Genomic DNA, 16,686 nt, shown 5'->3' with positions numbered 1-16,686 from the left:
AAATACATTAATAAACCTATTAAGTTAGTAAAAAATAAACCTTCTTTAGTTACAACTGTATAGACGAGTTTGACAATTGAAATGTGTAGTATGAGATATTCGAAAAAGTTTCTCATCTAGGGATTCACCAATTTTTTAATGGAAATATGTTTAAATAAACAATCTAAACGTCAAACTCATTATTTTGCTTATATTTTGACGTCAACAGACAACTTTTTAAAAAAAAATACACAAAATGAGATATGCTAAAGTAAAATCGGATGATAAACAAAAAAAATAATTGCAATATTAACAACAAAATAGCTGTTTTTGAATATTGTTATAATTACACTTACAATATTGTTTGAATATTGTAAGAATAGAACAGACGCTCTAATAAAATGACAGACAGCAGAATATTTCGAATGGCTTGAGACAACTCAATAAGTAGCATAGGTTCACCTAAGAAGAGATGAAAAAAACAAGTAGTCCAACATCATAAGACGCAACTTTGAAATAAAACAGATAATATTCTTCAACAAAAGAAGAAGAAAAGGAACCAACAAAAAAAATATAAAAAGTTCCAAGCAAAATGAAAATGCACCTTAAATAACTCCCCAAACCATTTGACCTTTTTATATAACTACAAATTAATATCAATGTGCACAATCCACTGTTTATTTAATTTTTAAGAAGAGAAATAGAGGGGGAAATATCCACGTAAAAAACTAAGTAAATAATATAGAATATTATAGTTTGTGTCTTACTTATAAACAAAGAATAATCCTATTTATTAAATAATTTATTCATATTGGAAGGTCAAAATACTTATGTCGAGAGCGGTTAACATATTTTGGTTAGCGTGGCAATGGTTATCCCATTTCCTGTGATCTTAATGTAAGGATGTTACGATGTTGGTAAACAAAATGGATTATTATAAAAAATATCCGTCTTATCGTATTCATATTCTTCCTATTTTTATACGGGTATTTCTATAATTATTTTATCTTATATTTGTTTACCTTCTGCCTTTTTATTTATTTCAGTTTGAAGGGATTTTATGGATTTTTCGTAATTTTCTAACAGATATGTGCACAGTATATATTAACATAAGTGTACAGATATTTGTTTATAATTATAAAGACGATCTACATATCGGTTAACCCATTTATTCCCAGAACTATTAATGCTTTTTTTTAATTTCTGAAAAATTTTTGCTCTAAAAGTCACAAGATTAACAAAAATATATGTTTAAAAAATGAAAAACTTCAATTGTTTTATAATTGGCTGTTGCGAAAACGCAACACTAAGCAGTTAGAATGTGAAAAATAATGTTTACGTTGTTTGAAATGTTTTATTAAATCAGATAAAAGAGTTTTAAATAAACTGACATTAGAATCATATAAAAAAATTATCGCGTATTACTATGAAATTTAATAAAACATTTTTTTATGTAAGGCAACCTTACATTTAATTCATTTTTTATTGGTTGTTGAGTGACAAAGGACGCATCGGGTTTGTTTTTCTTGGGTAGAAATAAAATGGCCAATGTTGTCGAATCGAACATCTTTGTGTAATGTTGTTTATGGAAGATTGAGATGGACCAGGTCTTCTTGGAAGAGTTCCGAACATCGCCAACAAGGCTTTGGCTATATTTCGACGAAACTGCAGCAAATCCATTTCATGTTTTTCAGGGATAATGTGTCTCATTCTACGGTAACTTAACCAAGAATTTTGTATGGAGACATTAAGACCCCAGATAAATAAAGGCCAATACCATTTCTTGGATCTTATATTTGTTTTGTAATAGGCAACATTTTGATCCATCCGATCAGTTCCTCTCATATTTTCATTAAAAGCCCGAATAAGATGTGGTTGTGTTACTTTGATTCTTTTGCTTTGGGCAAAGGAGTATCTGTTCGCTTGATAAACTGACGTCGTTTTGAGGTAATTCGATCCCAAAATAACTATGCTGTTGTCATTCCACCTACATAAAAGCATCTTATTTTTCTCGTCGTACTAATTTTCGTAAATTTCACGTATGGATTTTTTTTCACTGAATGGACACTTTTCTGTTTTATTTGATCGTATGGTTCCTACCTAACCTATTCCCTCTGATGTTAAAAAATCAATTAGTTTTATAGAGGTGAAATAATTATCAGCATATAAACAATGAAGCATAACCCTATTGCATTGAATTTTAGGAATAAGTTGAGCAAACTGCAATATTATTCCACCTCCAAGGCCAAATTCTTTTTTGTATACACTGGATTTTCCCTCAGCTTCTTGATAAATATTGAAATCTACGAGGTAACCAGATTTGATTCCAATACCACAATGTATACCCAAAGCGTATGGGTTTGCCTTTTATATGTTGTTTCATACCATGACGCCCATAGTATGGTATCATGGCCTCATCCACGCTAGATTCGGTTTCCCATACAGTGTATTCAGTAAATGATTTGCGGAGACTTTCAAGGTACGGAGAAATTGTATTTTTTGCCTGAATGATCTATGTTTAGGTTATCGTTAAAATGGGGGAATCTTATAATGGTTTCAAATCGGTTACGACGCATGTTACCTGAAATCAGTATATTTTAACATCATCAGATTCTACCCAGTACATGCGTCTTCTTGGATTCGTGCTTTACCCACTAACTGGTAAAATCCCTATAAAGGCTTTTAACTCGTCTACTCCAAATTCGAAAGTAGTACCTTTTTGAAGAGCATAACAAACTGTCTCCTTTACAGTATTTGTTAAAAGCTCTTCATTTAAAAACATCAAAGATCTGTAAAGAAGAGAGTAGTCGTGAATAAAATGAAGGAGTGTATGTGATCCATTGAGTTTTTTTTATGTTCAATATCCAAATAAAGGGAATTTATATCTGGTAAATCTCCCTGAATCCATTTCCGTGATAGGAAAGTTAGACTTTTTGCACGAATCTCAGATATCTTTAATTTCTTCATTTTGTCTGATCTATTTCTGTTTCCATCTAAATCTCTTCCGTATCTTCTTTTTCCTGAACTTGTGTCACACTTTGAAGATCTGCCTCTTTTTCATATAGATTTATATTTTCTTCGTCGATCATTCTTTCTTCTTCTTGATGAATTATAGCTTCTGATTCCGCATCCAACATATTTTTGTTTAGGTTATTGAATGTTCCTCCACAGTCTTCGTCTCCACTATCTTCATCCGCCAATTCAGTGGGGTCACGAGATGCTAGGAAAACATCTGCACTGGAAACCGACTCCATAAGGTTCGATTCTTCCAGCATGGACATAATTTTATGTGTACTTGAGTCGTAAAAATTTTATTATGACGACTTTTATCACTAGTACGACCGAAACTGGTTGAGCCAAGTTGATTTGACATCTTATTTGCATCTTTTAGAACACAAATGATTTTATGTTCTAATAATATACCTTGTGCCCAGTGTTGCGAAAACGCAACACTAATAATTGGGCAGTTGTACCAACTAGCACAGATAAAATAATAACACTTACTTGATAGATATATCTTTTTCAATTATTTAACAATACGTTGTTATCAAAAACCAAATTTGTTACCAAACGACTTACTACTAACTAAAAACACGTGTTCACAGAAGTCAAAATTAACCTACAACTTTCAATGTGCCATCTGTTAATGTTAATAGAATCCTAAGTTTTGCGACTACTTCTCGTTAAAACATACATAGGAAACTATTGTGAAATATATCTGAACTTTGACTGCCCTAATAAGTCATATCATTTTCCAAAATATGACGCCATAGTGGGCTATGTCAACTGTTGTGAAAACGCAACGCTGGGCATTAATGAGTTAAAACAAAAATATAGTAAGAGAAACTTTTTACCTCGAAAAAGCAACCAAGACGATGAGCCTAACAACCTACGAGGTTTGGTCTCATACCTCCTCTTTCAAATACCGTGTTCACAGAGACCACCGAATATTTCTCTCAGGATTCTTCGTTCAAATATGAACAAAAAGTTTTCATCTATCTTGGAGATATGGTCCATGTTTCCGATCCATATGTTAGCTCTGACAGTATAAGGGTTTCGTATATTGTTATTTTTGTTTATTGGTTTAAGTTTCTACTTTTCACGTTTTCATATTTATATTCTCTGTGTTATGGAGTTGTCACTGGTCATCAGGGAGTTTAAGTATGTGTATTTATCCACATCTTCAAAGTTATAATTATTAACAGGGAATTGGGGACTGATGTTTCGGAGTCTGTTATTGGGTGTTGATGCCATCATTTTGGTTTTTTTTATTTATTTGTAGCTCTATTTTTTTAGGGATTTGAGAAAGTTGTGTACATTTCTTATAGGGTGCTGAGGATTTGTTAAAAATATTTCCTCTGTTATCTATTCTGGTATCCCTAACTATCTTTTCGCGGTATTGCCCCACCCGGTGGAGTAATATCGCTTAGTTAGTGGGGCAATATCGTGCATGTTATTTGAGCTGGAAAAATAAGAGAAAATAAAAATAATTTAAGTCATTTTTAATAAACTTAGAAATAATCTAAACACATTATCAATATACTTAACAGGTTTTTCAAATATTGTTTTAAAATAAAGGTCGTTTTCATACTTCTGCGCCTTCTTCTTTGCACCCAATGCATTAAAAACTTTCAGCTGACTCCCAACCACTACAAGCTATATGTGCCCATACGCCACACCCAATGTGTCATATGGGCACATGCAATATTTCATTAGCTACAGGAGGATTGTGATATTGTTCGATTTCACAGAGATCCCAATCGCTACTATCTGACCAATCCATTTCTATGGATAATTCATAATCATCTTCATTTTCAATACGTCTTTTCTTTTCAGTAGTAGTTTTATCATTCTTAGCAACATTAACTTTTCATTTCAATTTTTTTACTTTTATATCACCATTCTGCTCTCTCCTCGCGTTTTTGCATGTCTCTTTACTGATTTTAACCAGAAAAATATCATTCACTGGTGTAGCAGTCCAAATTTCTGATTGTTGCTTCTTTATTTTTGTAGTAGACTTTTTAAATAGTTTTTTTGGGATAGGAACTACATGTGATACTTTAATGATACCCGAATATGAAGGTAAATGAACAGGTTTGGCTGTAGATGTTAATAGTATCTGCTCCGCAAAAGCTCTTAAATGTCGATTGTTGGTGTACGTTCCATATTAGCTCTAGATGTTTCTGGTGACTATTACGCAGTAGATCTTGATGTTGCTTACACCTCCACACACTGGGGCTAGTAGACACACCTCTATGCAGGAAGTGTGAACTAGAAGACGAAACTGTAGAGCATGTCCTATGTGAATGCCCAGAGTTATCGTTAATACGAGAGTACGCGTTCGGCGAGTCCTGGCCCACACCTGCCCACATAAAAGAGATGTATCCTGGTGACTTGTCCACCTTCCTAGAAATGGCAAGATAGACAGCGAGCTAAGGATGACAGCTTCCTGGGACGATGCACAATGGGTCAATTGTGGCCTAAGTGCTGTGGAACTTAACTCGCCCTCCCTACTCTACGGATACAGATAGTATGATTATTTCCCTCACATTTAATTTCTGCAGATATACCATCACTTTCTGGAGTTTTATTTTTTAGATATTTTATTGTGTTATTAAATTGAAGGAGGTTATAATGGTGTATTGTTCCTTGCTCATGGAGGTGGTCGATTTTTATCTTTAACTTTGGCGGAAAGTAGCTCTTTATAATATGTCCACTAACCTATCTAATACGTCCTCTTTTATATTGAGTACATGTCCTTCCTTATTTTTACATATTTTCAGCCTTGGTTTTTTCAGCCAAAAGCTTGCTTTCTCTTCTATTAGGTACGGTAGGTACTTCTCTTCTCTTCTAAGATCTTTATAATGTTATTGCGTTTCCCGAACTCTTCTTTACTGCATAAGTTTATGTGCATCATTTTTTCTTCTGGTAATATCCTCACACTCAGCGTCGAACCAGTCGGATGATCAAAACCTAAATACCAAATACTGCGTTGCATTATTCGAAGAAAATGGACAGTTCCTTAAGTGTAATATTTGTTTCGGTGGCTGCTGATTGAAAAAGATTCCATGATATTGTTCACATGATGATAGCCAGAAGATAGCGAGAAGGAGAAGTTCAGCCATAATAACAACATAAAATTATTAGTTCACAACAAAATATAGCTTGAAAAAAATTATCGTTAATGAAAAAGTAAATGGACAACAAACAAAAGCAAGGACTCTGATGCGTTTGATGATCAAACTACCAAATCTGTTAGTTTATTGTTATGATAAATTGCATTATATCATCTGTAGAATTTTTAATCATTTTTAAATTTAAATAGAAAGGTCGACATCTGATAAATTTTGTAAAGGAAGGTTAACTGCAGAGTCTATCAATCAGAACATGTACTTTTATCTACATACATCATTATAACGTGCACTGGCCTCTATTTGAAGGTGAATCTTATTCAAAAGGAATGAATAATAGTGTAAATACGGTGTACTTCTCACGTTTCAATAATTATAGTTAATTATTGATTTACTTATGTATGTATAAGTAATTTCAGATTAAAACAATCGTATTATAGATAAATAAAAAAAAGTCAAAGATAGTTTGATGTCTCGATAGATGTAACAAGTGGAAATTATATTCAAATTGCGGCATTTAAATTCAGCATCGTCTGATATTAACATATAAAATATCCTTTTAATATTATTATAAGAGATGTGATAAGATTTCACAATAGTACAAAAAGTGACGTCAACCTAACATAACCTACTCTACATCATATAGTATTAAGAATGGTAGTGTTAATATATTTTAAGAACTAGAGTGGGAATGTAAGGGCCAAGAACTAAATTTATAATATAAAGACTGAGCAAATGGATAAGCATCTTTAAAGCTTAAATTCACATTGTTAGAAAATGCTTCCAGTTACATTTTTACACAAAATATTGGATGCAAAAGATTGCCATAATGTCTGATACTCAAAAGTAGCGATCAAAGTAGTGAAATCAAATATGATCAGTTACAAGATGACAAGATTCCAGGAAACAGTGGAGTAAAGGAAAATGAAAGTGTCGACAAATTAACCAAAATAGATGCAAAAACACATTTTATGGTGCCGCAACCCTTATTGATGGAGAAAGTCGAAAGAAAAGTAGTTTGCAAATGATCCAAACATTGAGAAGACTTTCAAGATATGAGACAATCAAAAATACCTCTAGAGAACTATAGCCCTAGTAGATTTAAAGATTGTACTGAATTAACTAAAATGACTACATATTTAATATACAAAATTTTCAAAGAAATCTTACAAGAAAAAATAGACCTAAAAATCTCACTAAAACAACCACAATAAATAGAAGTAGCAATAGAAACATTAACAAAACAAATACACGAAGCTGCATGGGAATCTACAAAACATAAATTTGAACGAAAACGGTTCCATAAGGATTGTCCAACAATAATAAGAACAAAAATATCAGGAAAACGAAAACTTCGTAAAAAGGCATCAAACTCGTTCGCCTCAAGACCAAATCAAATTAAACAGAATGTGTAGAGAAATAAAAGAACTAGTAAAACAACATGGCAACGCCAATTTCCAACATTACCTAGAAAATCTGACACCTAACCCATATAGTGAGACGTTTTCGCAACACACTTAAAAAAGCTGTTTCAGCCACTAACAAACAGGGCAAATGAAGATGACAACATCCATGAATATTTAGACAGTCCTAATCAAATGAATCATCCACCCAAATGGACAACTCCTAATTAAGTAAAAAGACTAACAAAAAACCTGAATAAAAAGAAGTCGGCTGAACTACCTGAAACTAAGGCGAACCTGCGAACTAAGGCTGAGTTATAATTCAGACGATTAACAACCCCCTTCCACATCTACCTAGCAGTCATAGCCAAGATCTCCGTTTCACCACACAGCAAACAACTTACCTATTATATTATAGTCTAATGAAATTAGTCATCCAAAGTCAAGCGTCATTACTAGCAAAAGTAGCTGAAATCACGTGCCAATCGTGGATTCTCGGAAATAATAAATTAAATCAATAGCGGTGTGTAAGAAAATATATTTCTTTATTGGTCACTTACACTGAAATAATAGATGATTGCTATTTCTGTTTGAATTATTAAAAATACATTAGATCTAATTTATAAAATAAGTATTCATTCATATTAAAAATTGCTTCTAGAGACTTGCGGATAATCTGCACTGTACGTCTATAAATAGAAACAAGTTTCTGCAAGCTAGAACTTGTAAAAAATGTGTACTGTAGCTGGACGATGTCATTTAGAAGTGCATGTCACGTAGAAGGAAGTGGGGGTGATAGACAAGTGGTAGGCTGGAATGTCGCATCGAAGAACGCTACGTACAACATACGTACAAATTTGGGCTTTATGTGACAGTAAAAGTTCGTATGCTCTAAAATTGCAGATCTATACAGGAAAGGAAGCAGGTGCCGCGCCGGAACGGTATCAGGGTATGTGGTGTGCGACTTGTGTGGTGATTTGAAAGGCCACAATATTACTTGTGATAACTTTTTTACATCATACAATTTAGGACAACTTCTAAAAATAAAAAATTTAATGCTGGGGACTAAAAAAAAATAAGGCAGAGCTTCCAGCACAAATTGCGAATAAAGAAGTTCATAGTTCGTCTTTTTACTTCACGCAAGATACCACTGTTGTTAACTATATTCCTAAAAAGAATAAAAATGTTATTCTTATGAGTACTTTGCATCATGATAAGGCTATTAGTGACAGAAATGACAAAAAGCCCCAAATTATTTTAGATTACAATTCCAGTAAGGGAGCAGTGGATACTCTAGATCAGCTTGTTGGTACAAATACATTTTAGAGGAAGACAAATCGCTGGCCTATGATTGTTTTTATAATATGCTGGACATTTCTGCCTACAACGCGTTCGTTGGACATCAATAAATCCCCAATGGAACACCAACAAACTTACAAAACGGTGAATTTTTCTTAAGGAATTGGGAAAAACACTGGTGAAACCACTTATCCTTTCCAGCAAAAATTTACCAAGAACTAAAGACTCACAAGAACTGGTAAAAAGAACACGAACAGAAGCGAGTAGAGAAGATGGAAATTCTAGTGAACCGTCTATGGACAATCCAACTCCGCCTGCTAAACGAGCACGCTGTAAATTTTGCTCTAAAGACGATAACAAGACTAATATTTAATATTGTATATGTCACAAACATATTTGTAAAACCCATTCTTTTTATTACTGTCCCAATTGGAAACTAAATTAAATTTTGTAGGTATTTGTTCTTAGGCTTTTCTGGGAAAGAAAAAATGCGTTTTATTTGTGTTAATAAGGTTTAATTTACATTAGCAACATAATTTTTATTTAATTAACTATAATTTTTTGTTAATAAAGTTTTGTTTAGTACCATTAACTTATTTTATATCGTAAACCATAGATGGGTCATATTAACCCGAACAGTACATTTGCATAGTTGACTCGAACGGTACAGCAGGGTTAAAATAGCTTTTACTTCTACTACTTCTCCAGAAGTTACAATATCAGAATAATTTACAAAAGATATTAATATTAATGACAGTAATTGCAGTAACCAAAAACACAATTCTTACATATATATTTTTATAATAAAATGAATAATGCCAATTATTGTATTACAAATCTCTGGAAATAATTAACGATTGTTAAAAAATAAGTTACGAGTAATATTCAGTAGATACCAATGTCCAATGTTGCCCATTTTAGATGAAGGTGTATGTCATTGAAACTCAAATATTGATCGATTTGTTATTATTGGAAATTACATGAGATTTGTATCAGCAATGACCATCATTTGCACTTGAAACGTATTATTGCAAATAAAACACTCGTAAGTAAATTAAATATTTATATAAAAATGTCAACATTTGTAGTAGAAAAACAATACATAATATCAATGTCAATGTTACAGTTTACTCTATCAAAACAATAGAAAAAAATAGTATTATAACTGATAATCAATATCAGTAAATATTGCAGGAAGAATTGATACAGTAAATCAGAAAAATGTATAGTCAGAAATGATATTTTTATGATGTAATAGTAATTTACTAACAAGTTTCGAAAGCGATATTTTACAGGATAAGTAGGAAGTTTGAAATCCTGCGAATCCCGTAAAATCACTCTTGGGTCGTGTTACGTACAATATTTTTTCTGCATGCGTTTATTTAGTTGTATATTAAATATTATGTATCTCTCTCTTGACTTTAGCGGCAATAATTCATTAGTAGCCATTTTAGCAGCTTTATTCATCACGTGTAGAATCAATTCGGCGTCACTTTCACTACTGATTTAGTTAAGACTGCCTACGCAGATACTCAAAATCGTCCTAAAAGTAAAAAATCGATCCAAAAATGAAAAAAACGTCCCGAAAATAGTTGCTCTCATTACAATTTGTGTACAGTGGAAATTTCGATTTAATAAATCATACCGAAAGTTTAGTTTTCGGGATGGCTGCAGAAAAATAAAATTTTTGAGAACGGTTTCTAAAAACAAGCAACTGCTCCCTCACGTATTTACCATAATTGTGAGGAAATCATGTGAGCAGCGCAAATGGGAGATCACCCGAAAAAGTCATCCCCTATAGAAGTTTTTACTTTTTTTTCATGAAACTTAAAAAAAGGCTTCTTTTTAGAGTCAAAATAAAATTGTATTCATTTCTTCACTGTTCTTCTCTAGATCCAGCTAACTGCTGTCTGGGCTGCCTATGTACTGTCCTCTGGTCTTCGTCATAGTCTGTCAACTCTCTTAATAGTCTACTCGGATGGTTTCTGAGATCGTTAAAAATCACTTGTATTTTTTTGTCCATTGTTTTCAGGATTCTCTTTTGTTCTGAATCACTAAATACGTACCTTAATGGAACGTACTTAGGTATATTCAGAGCCTCTCTGATGATATGTCCCCATGCGGCCGAGACATGTATTAGTGCTGTCAAAATTATACAGTTTGCCATCCTAATCTTTGTTTTGAATCTTAATTTACCCTTCCGATCTATTAATGATGAGAGTTGACTTCTAATTATTTTAGCTTTCTTGACCATTTGTTTCACGTGTTCTGTGAAGGTCAGCTTTTTGTTCAACGTTATGCCTGGATATTTGGCTTGATTTAACCATTCGATTTGCGTGTCGTATAGGTATAGAACCCCATTTGGTCCGCCTCTTCTTTTTGGTACATGATGGCCTGTGTTTTGTCAGGGTTGACAAATATCTTCCACTATACACACCTCTTATAGTTCGTTAAGTGCCCTTTGTAGGTGTCTTATTGCTAGATCTGGGTTGGTACTGCTAGCAGCTATACCACCATACATGAAGCTGTCCATCTGATACAGGATCGCACCTAATGGAGACAGCAAGCTAACAATATTTAAAGTGTCACCACGCCCTAACAATGGCTGAATGAATTAGGAGGATTAACAATCACCACATTTAGTGCTACTAAGAGTTTTATCATACTATGGACAGCATCATTTCCAATTCTAAAGCCTAATTTTCTATTTGTCGGTTCATATTATCTTTTCGATTTAACCATATGTGCAATAAACCGCCTTCTATATTTTCCTTTAATTGAATATCACTCAGTATGTGTCCTAATTAATCATAGCAAGCTTTTTTCGCTTCTTCCAGTCCTATTTGAGGAGCATACACATATAACATTGAAGTTTTCTTTATTAAGTACAAATTTCACTAACATTATTTTATCCCTAGTTCTTACAACTTCTACTATGTCCTCTTTCATTTATCTGCCAGTAAGTATACCAAATCTATTCCTAGTTTTAATTCTTCCTAGATGTCACAATTTATACCATTTACATACTTCTTTCGCCCTTTATCCTTCACAATTTAATTCGTACTCTCCTTCTTTTAAGCGTATACTCCAACTCCATACTATCTGCATTCCAAGATTCCACGATCTTCCACTGATGTTTCTTCTAATGATGTTCTCCCTGAAATAATCTTCACCAGGAAACTCGAACCGTTTGCTTCTGAAATATATTATCTCAGAAGAAGCCATCGTTTTAATACATTTTTTGTTATATTGGAGAAGGTATTTTCAATATCATGGTATTTGAATAGTTTTTATCACGTTTGATGCTCGAATATATTTTCTATTAGTATCATAAAAGCACGATTTAGTCAACACACTAAAAGGTAAGATAGGCAATGTATTTCTTTGGGAAATAAAGATCATTATAATGTCATTAGGAGAAGCGAATCAGTTTTAATCTCCATTGTCCACGCAGAGCCAACATGTCCCTTTGCCGATTTGGGTACTGGCCATTAGACCAAAAACTTGTTGGCAAAACTATGAAAGCTCAGTTTTATTTCATTTTCGCAAGCGGATGAAAGTACCTATATCATGGAGCCATTGCCAATATCTGTCGTGAATTTCAAACAGTGTATGACTCTTAGTGTGCAAGTAAAACGTGTGGTGTTAAATGTATTGAACTATCATCTGTGCGTAAAAAATGGTAACAGCTTGACTACTATTGTGGAAAAAGTTTTGAAAATGTGCGGGGGGAGTGGTGTTCGCAAAATTTATGACATCCTCGAAAAGACCCAGCAAGGCGAACTGAAACCGCTACAAATAATGAAGAAAAATAGTTTCCAGTCCAATTTACGTGAGAATACTTACGATGACGGAGTGAAATCTCGAATAAAGAAAATTGTCCATGATTTTTTTTTGGAAAATATACCACCAACCGTCGATGGCATAATGAACAGAGTCAAGGATGATAAGGACCTACCAGCTTTTTCAAAAACCACAATTCGTAGGCTACTATATGACATGGGTCTTGAATATGGTAAAAGAGGTCGAGATTCGATAATGATGGAAAGAAAAGATATCATATCCTGGAGACACACGTACCTTAGACAAATAAAAATATTAAGGTAATATAATAATGTAAACCTACTCCCTTTTTTTATAGAAGGCATAATGTCATCATATTATATCAAGAAATATTTAAAAATAATTCAAAACATATTATTGATTTCTATATATAAAGCATATCAAAATCAATTGGAATTTTGTCAAAATATGTCAAGTCAAAAAAAAATCGAAGTAAATTCCATTTTTCAAATTTCTATATATTTATTTATATACAATAAAAAAGTTAATCCTTTGTTTTTAAAGTAATTATTTCATATATAAAACTTAAGAGTGACATGTTTCACCTAAATTAACTTGCTTTATACACTACTTTTCTTTTAATATTTAAATCAAGGTCATTTTATTGTCTTCTAATAATAAGTGTCTATCTCATTTTTTTCTCCGTACTGCACCCACCTTTTTTATACAAATTAATACTTATTTAAATTTTTCGTGATTTACATATGATTACTTATACATAATGAATGTTTTAGTTGGGCGTTTTTTACATATATGTTCACTTGTATATACTCATATGTTGCAGAAAAGGATTGGCGCTAAGGTCAAACCCTACTTCATCTTCAGGTTTCTTTCTCTAGAGGATTTTTATGGTAACTCCAAGAACTATTTTGTATAAACGTATTATTCGGTCAGACTTTGTCAGTTTTCGTTGGTGTATGTTGCCCTTGTTCCTCGAATTATTGGTTTATTTTTCTTTAATCTATCTTATAGAAAAAATCTAAATATTGCATCTCTGTCCTTTCATTGTGAGTGGGGGTAGATACTTTTTCATTATACTGATAGAAGATAGATTTACTTCAGTAATTCCACCCTACCCACGTGATTTTCTGCCAACTCCTTTATCTGGGAGTAATTATGTACCAACTCCCATACTTCTATTTATTTCCTAGTGATTCCATTGAGTTATTTATTACAGTATTAGTACCAAGTTGAGGACGATAATTGGGCTATCATTGACTTATAGGCGGCTTATTATTGGACACTAGAAATTAGAGGCAACACGTGATGTGGCGGAGTAGACGAAGTCTTTCGGATACTGTGACACACACGATGGGAGAGTGCGAGCGCTGACCGGATGAAAGAAAGAAGTTTGAAAGAAAGTCTAACTGTAGAATGTTTGATTCTGTGAGAGTAATGGTGAAGAAAATGATGAGAGATGAGTGGTGGTGAACACAGGTTCACAAATTTATTAAGGAGCTGCTCTCTTCAAAAGAACGAGAGAAGAGTGAACTAGCAACTGCCTCGAAAGAAATGGCAGCCTCGCTAAGGCAGGGAGTTAAAAATATTTGATGGTTCGTGTGGGTGTTTTTCCCGATGAGTGTATGGGAGGAAGAATGGGAAACGGGTGATAGAAGGGCATCAGGAGAGATGTTACTCCTGATGTCTGGAGTGACAAAGGAGAGGTTTTTATTTGGACGCTGACCGTTTCTGAGTGGTGACAGGACGAAGTTTCAAAGGTCTAACCCCCTCGGGCATCTCGTCCTGGCACAACTTTGTTAGAGTATTAGGAACCCAGCACTACCTGGGTTACAGGTGTATGCAGATTTTTCTTCTTCTCTTTAAAGATGTAAAAAAAAAGTATGGAATAAAGAAATAAACAGGGAGATTATTTACGAGTTGCAATTGGAGGTTTTAGAGAAACTCAATTAATTACATTTACGAATTTATTTAATTAAAGAGATACTTATTTATTTAAGAAACTTAAATAAAGTAAACTATTTAGAGCCATCTATCACTTCCGGTTATAACAGGAAATTGGAAATAGTAAGTCAATCAGGAGAAAAAGTATATTATATATATATTATATATATATATATATATATTATATATATATATATATATATATATATATATATATATATATATATATTCTCATTAATACTGATCTCTAAAAAACAGAGAGATACAGAAGTCTTCCGAAATACTTTACGTTTCTATACTTTTGTATATTAGTTATAGAATAAAAATCTTCTAGTGTTTAGAAAACAATTTCTATGATGATCTAACATATGATTCATTACCTAACAAAGGTAAAATTTCCGTGTGGCTTGTATAAATAGTATATTGGGAATTCTATAGCGTACGTTAAATCGATGCAAATTAAAACATATTTGAGGGATTTTAGTTATTTTAAAAGTATTAATCTTTATAAATGATATTGTGTGTAGTTAAAACCAAATAATTTTTATTCTGTTTTAATTTCATTCAAAATATACGATATATATATATATATATATATATATATATATATATATATATATATATATATATATATATATATATATATATATATATATATATATATATAAAGTATAAAAAACAAAATAGGTATATCGATGGAAGGCAACCGTACATACGTATTTCTGACTATTTCAGTACGGTGTAGCAAAGTTAGAAAAGGAACATGTTAACTTGGGAAAGGATCACTACAGGAGCAATGCGAACAATTTGTGGCATTACAGTTAGAAGGCCTTGATGGTTTTTAGGACAACCACTCAACCATCCAAGCAGGTGCTGCATCGAAGCGCTAAAATATGAATAATTTATTCCGTGCAAAAACGAGACAGCTCCGAAGCTGTCTTCTTTTGGACTGAATCCAATAAGGAGACATCTGAATATTCATTAATGTAACTTAATTCATTTGAATTAAGGTACATTGATTTGAGGAGAACAGATCATACAAGGTGGATAGCAAAGATTTCGGATTGGAGCCCAATAGGAAGGAGGAAAAGAGGTAGACCCCGAAGATCATGGAGGGATGAAGTGGACGAGGCCATGGAAAGACGAGACCTTAGAGATGGAGAATGGCAGAACAGAAAGGACTGGAGACGTTGGCTGAAAGAAGGAAGGCGGCGACAGCTGTAAAAATCCTTATATAGATAGATAGAGATAGATTAAAAACGAAAGATCGTAAAAATATGTAGCTATCTCCTTTTTGCACCGATGTCTTCAATTACTATCCTAGTACCTTACTTAATGTAATATACAAACTACCGATTAAAATAGTAACCAATCGATTAACAATCAAAATGGATAACTACCAAACAAAAGAACAGCTGGATTTAGAAAAGACAATACAGCACAATAGACCATCTGATAACCATAAAAATATTAAGAGAAAAATAAAATAAGTATAAATATACCGTGTATATCACCTTTATTGACTTTAAAAAAGTCTTTGACAGCATTGAACAATGGGAATAAGCAATTCATTAAGATCAGGAAGAATGGACTAAAGATACACAGATTTATTAATGAGTATCTATGAGAAAGTAACAAGAATCAGAATATCTGAAGCCACAAAGCCATAAAACTCAACGAGTATGAGGAATCAGACAAACAATTCTCAAACATTAGATGTATTTAAAAATGAAAACTGGGAAAAAGCTGTAAACATGAATGGACAACGTTTGAACAACTTGCGTTTTTAAGGAAAAACAAAATAGACTATATTTAATATCGACAGGAAAATTTCAACCATATTACCACCCGAAAAAAAAACATTGCATTGTAAAATCAAGGAGCATACAAGATATTTTGTGAAGATTGCACCAAATCGAACATCGGACAGACCCAAGGTTAGTAAAAGACCGAAGTTAGTAATTCAAGGTTGGTCTTTTTACTAACCTTGGGACAAAACAACCGAAGAATTCAGGTAAGACGAGAAGAACATCAAAATGTCATCGAAAAAAGAGAAGACGTCATCCCTAGTAGAGTATGTCATAAACACAGGACATAAAATAAACTTAAATGAATCAACGATGCTAGCT

This window comes from Diabrotica undecimpunctata, chromosome 2 (genome assembly GCF_040954645.1).
Source record: "Diabrotica undecimpunctata isolate CICGRU chromosome 2, icDiaUnde3, whole genome shotgun sequence".
NCBI lineage: Eukaryota > Metazoa > Arthropoda > Insecta > Coleoptera > Chrysomelidae > Diabrotica > Diabrotica undecimpunctata.
This window is presented reverse-complemented; position numbering follows the sequence as displayed.